Genomic DNA, 6,202 nt, shown 5'->3' on the forward strand with positions numbered 1-6,202 from the left:
ATGCTTCCCATTCCACTGAATTCACACACTCTGCTGGGAATCCAGTGACAAATGGAGAATGGGGAGGGTCAGCCTCACCTTCTATGCAGGTCAATATGTTTATTTTTAAAGAAGAGTCTGTTCATGTCCTTCGCCCACTTTTTGATGGGGTTGTTTTTTTTTTCTTGTAAATTTGTTGGAGTTCATTGTAGATTCTGGATATTAGCCCTTTGTCAGATGAGTAGGTTGCAAAAATTTTCTCCCATTTTGTAGGTTGCCTGTTCACTCTGATGGTAGTTTCCTTTGCTGTGCAGAAGCTCTTTAGTTTAATTAGATCCCATTTGTCAATTTTGGCTTTTGTTGCCATTGCTTTTGGTGTTTTAGACATGAAGTCCTTGCCCATGCCTATGTCCTGAATGGTAATGCCTAGGTTTTCTTCTAGGGTTTTTATGGTTTTAGGTCTAACATTTAAGTCTTTAATCCATCTTGAATTAATTTTTGTATAAGGAGTAAGGAAGGGATCCAGTTTCAGCTTTCTACATATGGCTAGCCAGTTTTCCCAGCACCATTTATTAAATCGGGAATCCTTTCCCCATTTCTTGTTTTTCTCAGGTTTGTCAAAGATCAGATAGTTGTAGATATGTGGCATTATTTCTGACGGCTCTGTTCTGTTCCATTGATCTATATCTCTGTTTTGGTACCAGTACCATGCTGTTTTGGTTACTGTAGGACATGAACAGACACTTCTCAAAAGAAGACATTTATGCAGCCAAAAAACACATGAAAAAATGCTCACCATCACTGGCCATCAGAGAAATGCAAATCAAAACCACAATGAGATACCATCTCACACCAGTTAGAATGGCAATCATTAAAAAGTCAGGAAACAACAGGTGCTGGAGAGGATGTGGAGAAATAGGAACACTTTTACACTGTTGGTGGGACTGTAAACTAGTTCAACCCTTGTGGAAGTCAGTGTGGCGATTCCTCAGGGATCTAGAACTAGAAATTCCATTTGACCCAGCCATCCCATTACTGGGACTGTAAATCATGCTGCTACAAAGACACATGCACATGTATGTTTATTGCAGCATTATTCACAATAGCAAAGACTTGGAACCAACCCGAATGTCCAACAATGATAGACTGGATTAAGAAAATGTGGCACATATACACCATGGAATACTATGCAGCCATAAAAAATGATGAGTTCATGTCCTTTGTAGGGACATGGATGAAATTGGAAATCATCATTCTCAGTAAACTATCGCAAGGACAAAAAACCAAACACCGCATATTCTCACTCATAGGTGGGAATTGAACAATGAGAACACATGGTCACAGGAAGGGGAACATCACACTTCGGGGACTGTTGTGGGGTGGGGGGAGGAGGGAGGGATAGCATTGGGAGATATACCTAATGCTAGATGACGAGTTGGTGGGTGCAGCGCACCAGCATGGCACATGTATACATATGTAACTTACCTGCACGTTGCGCACATGTACCATAGAGCCTAAAGTATAATAATAATAATAATAATAATAATAATAATAATAAAGAATAAAAAAATAAAATAAATAAAAAATAAAAAAAATAAAAAAATAAAGAAGAGTCAACCTGCTCTACTACTATTTGTTTTTTTAATTCCTTAGTACTCACACACTATGAACCATGCACGCACGTGCTACGAACCGTGCTTGGGGAAGGTACAAGAAGGATAAGACAAGGCATCGGGTGACAGAGCTGCCAGGGGGCTCGCCTCTAGCCAGAGTGACATATAGTAAAGGGTCAACAGGACCTATGTCCAGAAAGAGTTTTCTTTTTCCAGCAAAACATAATAACCAAAATCTAAAATATCTATTGTCTTACACTTGAGAGAAAAGATATGAACCATAAGAAGCTGATTATTGGATTTTTTAAAAAAACAGACGTAGAGAAAATGCAGTCATAAGGACTTCACGTGAGTCTTTGAGTAGAATTCATCCATTTAAGTACTCCCCACTCTTTGGACACCTATGCACGTAGGCACTGTTAGTGCTGAAGTAACAAAGGCACGATCTGCACCCTGCTCTTGGGGAGACCTGGCCCTTAGACATGAGCACATGTGTAGAGGTAACTCATGGAGGATGATAAGGCTGGTGGAGAGATGCAAACCAAGCACACAGGAACCGGCAATCAATCACAAAACAGCCTTTAGCTGGTTGTGGGAAGACCACGTTAGCAAACAGATGCTTAAGTCTTCTTTACACACAGAATTAGCAAAACTAGCAGCAAAACAGATCTTTGACCAGGTAAAGCCAGTAGCCTAATGGGACTCTGAAATAAGTTTTTACACTTTCCTTGAAGACTCATGGCAAATATGAACCTCCTATTTCTGCTGATGGGGTGAAGAGCTGAGGTCAAAGAGCCTCCCTGGGTCTCCCAGTTCCCATCACACTTTCTCACCTATGAGGGCAGACTGCCCACCCAGGCATCCCAGCGGCTCTCACCCTGGGAGTCATCAGGTTTGGCCCCTTTTCTTCTTTTCATGAAGACAATGAACAGGAAGGCAGTTAGCAATAGTTCCTGCTTTCTACTTGCTCAATTTTTACCTCCTGCTATCTAGCAGGGAAAAATGAGAAACTCTCCATCAGCCTCACCCTCACTGGAGAAACCGTATGTGATCCAGGTTATGTAAACAACTCTTCCTTCAAACAGCTTCTTGTGGACTTTATAACCTCGTCTACCAGTATTGTTATAGATGGCTCAGCTCTAAACTCTGAGATAGATAATTGATATAGGAGCCATACTCCCTGAAAGTAAGCCAAGCTCATGGAAGATGCTTGGGGTTTAAAAACAAAGGCTGCCAATAAAAGCCCTCCCAGCCACTCCGCACTTATCAGAAAACCTGTGAAGGATGTGACAGATCCAGCACACCCAGCAGAAGTCTGGATGATGCTCTAAATATAACTGTTGAATGATTAGTATCAATGATTATGTATGTGCAAAGCCAGTTAACTAAATTTTGACAAATAGAAATTCCTTGGCTAACTATTTCAACAATTTTCTAAACATTTCATAGGAAAGTAAATTCAAGAAACATGTATCTTTTATGCAGTCCTCCCATGGGTTCTACCAGACACAGCCCTTATCCCAAAGAGGCAGATTATAAAGAGACCACATAGGCAGCAACAGAGTGGTAAAAAGATGCGGATGGGACAGGGTGTGGTGGCTCATGCCTGTAATCCCAGCACTTTGGGAGGCTGAGGCAGGCGGGTCATTTGAGGTCAGGAGTTTGAAACCAGCTTGGCCAACATGGCGTAAACCCCATCTCTACTAAAAATACAAAAACAAGCCGGGCATGGGTGGGCGCCTGTTATCCCAGCTACTTGGGAGGCTGAGGCAGGAGAATTGCTTGAACCTGGGAGGTGGGGGTTGCAGTGAGCCGCGATCACACCACTGCACTCCAGCCTGGTTGACAGAGTGAGACGCCACCTAAAAAAAAAAAAAAGATGGGGATGGAACACAAGCAGGCTCTGACTTCTGCCGGAGGGTTCAGGACACCCCACTGTCTGCAGAATTTACCCATACCCCCAAACTCAGACATGGAGCTTCCCTAGCAGACTGACAGTTACCAAAATATAGGAAAGCAAATTAACTTGGGGTACCCTAATTTGAAATCAATAATAAATAGGAATTAGGCCAAAGTTTACGTTTTTTACTACACATATAAAATGGTCTGTTGGAGGAAACAACAGTACCAAGAGTTGTTGTGTAGGATAAGTCACACTTAACCTACTTAGGAGACTGGAGTATCTCAGACATCTCTGCATCCGCAATTATATACAAATAACTAACAAACTAATTACAAACCATTAAGGCAGTGACTATGTCTTTCACTTGTGTGTCACTCAAAGGGCCTTGCCCTCCATTCTAGACAAAATGATCTTTGTTAAAATGTGTCACCTATGGGCTTCTACTTGGCAACATGTTGATCATCTCCTGCAAGCAGATATATTATTTGATTCAGTCGTTCATTAGGTAAATATTTATTCAATATCTATTATGTCCAAAGCTCTGTATTAAGTGCTGTAACTGAATATAAAGGCGCATAACACATCTAAACAAATATACAGAGTTCATGTCCTTTGTAGGGACATGGATGAAATTGGAAATCATCATTCTCAGTAAACTATCGCAAGAACAAAAAACCAAACACTGCATATTCTCATTCATAGGTGGGAATTGAACAATGAGAACACATAGACACAGGAGGGGAACATCACACTCTGGGGACTGTTGTGGGGTGGGGGGAGGGGGGAGGGATAGCATTGGGAGATATACCTAATGCTAGATGACGAGTTAGTGGGTGCAGCGCACACCAGCATGGCACATGTATACATATGTAACTAACCTGCACATTGTGCACATGTACCCTAAAACTTAAAGTATAATAATATATAAATAAATAAATAAAACTCCTGTAATTCTGAAAAAAAAGAAGAAATTTTGTATGATTTGATTGATAAATCACCTTGTTAATATTCATTTAAAAAAAAACAAATACACGGGATATAAAGTCAGAAAGTGAACATCCAGCTGGGTGCAGTGGCTCACGCCTGTAATCCTAGCACTTTGGGAGGCTGTGGTGGGCAGATCACTTGAGGTCAGGAGTTCGAGACCAGTCTGGCCAACATGATAAAACCCCGTCTCTACTAAAAATACAAAAAAATTAGCCGAGTGTGGTTGCAGGCGCCTGTAATCCCAGCTACTCCAGAGGCTCAGGCAGGAGAATCACTTGAACCTGGGAGGCAGAGGTTGCAGCAACCCAAGGTCATGCCATTGCACTCCAGCCTGGGAGACAGAGCGAGACTCCCTCCAAAGGCAGAAAGAAAGACAGACAGACAGACAGGAAAAAGAAAGAAGGAAGGAAAGAAAAGAAAGAAAAGAAAAGAAAAAAGAAAAGAAAGAAAGAAAAAGAAAATCCACAGGCACACTGAGTGAATACATCACAGGAAGTGGAGGTGGCATCTGACCAGGGAGATCAGAGGGAGGCATTCAGGACTGGCTTGGGGAATGCACAGGATTCTGGTGTGTGGGGATAAGAGGGCTGGACACCAGCTCAAGAGAGATGGAAAGCATGGCACGGGGGCCATGGGCAACACTGAGACATTTCTTTTTCCCAGCGCTGGAATAAATGAAGGGCTGGGGTTGAAGGGATGAATCAGAAGAAAACATGGACTCAGCACAGAGCATCCTGCCGCCGAGATCAGGAATCCAGATTTGGCAGTCCAGAGTGAGTCACTGAATGCTTTTAAGCCAAGAAGGTTGTGACAATTGTATTTAAAAGCAATAAAACCAAGTTGCTTCTCCAGTCCTCCATAACTTAGGGGAGCCTCCTTCAGGCTGGCTGACTCCTCTCTCCCACGCGGGTCTGTGCTGATGAGAGGCTGCTGTACAGTTCACCATCTAGGGTGGGACTCGGAGCTCTCTGGTCTGTGGCTGAGGTTCACTGCCTGTCGTGACTGCCTGTGTCCACCTTTTTCCCAAGATGGCCTGACTGCTCCCCATCTGCAGTGCTCAGTTCCTGCATAACTCACCCCTTTATGAAGCTCCAAGTCTTGAAGACTCCTACCATCAACACATCCTGCAACAACTGCTCATAGTGCCTCGGGTTCCATCTCCCTGCCCCATTACACGTTTTAATATCTGCAGCACAGTCTGAGGGCCCTGGTTGGCTTTATATGCAAATAGCATGAATAATTTTCTTTGATGTTTTATTCTATTGTGTTTCATTTGGAACAGAGAAACTCAAAGGAGGAAGGATGATGAATGAGAAAAGAGGGCAGCAAGCGCCTCCACGTAAGGTGCTCTAACTTAAATCAGCTTTTTGCAGATTCTCTGCTATCCCCAAATCAACCTCCTTGCTTAATTCTCAAAAAGAACAAAACTTCTCCAGACAGCCTGCAAGGCCAGAGCAGGACAAGCAGTGTGTGCATCCTCCTCTCATCCCAAACCACCAGTCCATGTAGAATTAAAACCAGTCTCATAACACAAAAATAAAAGAAAAAAGAAATCAGACTAAAAACCCCCAACTGTCTTCTGTATCATGAGCTCACAACAAGATCCAATCTTCCCAATTACAGCAATATGAATACTGGGAAACAAATGCGTGAAAACCTCCGAAGTATCCTCAATTTACCTCCTCCAAAGTAAATTTCATTTGGGAAAAATAAAGGTAAA

General features: G+C 42.6%; 1 protein-coding gene and 1 long non-coding RNA gene across 10 annotated transcripts in view; both read right to left on the bottom strand.

Moving 5' to 3' along the window:
* AFF3 (ALF transcription elongation factor 3) overlaps window positions 1–6,202 on the bottom strand; it is a 616,655-nt gene that overhangs the window by 410,714 nt on the left and 199,739 nt on the right. The gene's annotated exons all lie outside the window — the stretch shown is intronic.
* The window catches only part of LOC129057629 (uncharacterized), a 54,085-nt gene that overhangs the window by 31,246 nt on the left and 16,637 nt on the right, over window positions 1–6,202 (bottom strand). The window contains exon 2 of the long non-coding RNA XR_008522256.2: window positions 3,381–3,454. This is a non-coding gene — a long non-coding RNA (uncharacterized LOC129057629). The remainder of the gene's footprint in view (window positions 1–3,380; window positions 3,455–6,202) is intronic.

Source organism: Pongo abelii, chromosome 12 (assembly GCF_028885655.2).
Source record: "Pongo abelii isolate AG06213 chromosome 12, NHGRI_mPonAbe1-v2.0_pri, whole genome shotgun sequence".
In the NCBI taxonomy this organism is placed as follows: domain Eukaryota; kingdom Metazoa; phylum Chordata; class Mammalia; order Primates; family Hominidae; genus Pongo; species Pongo abelii.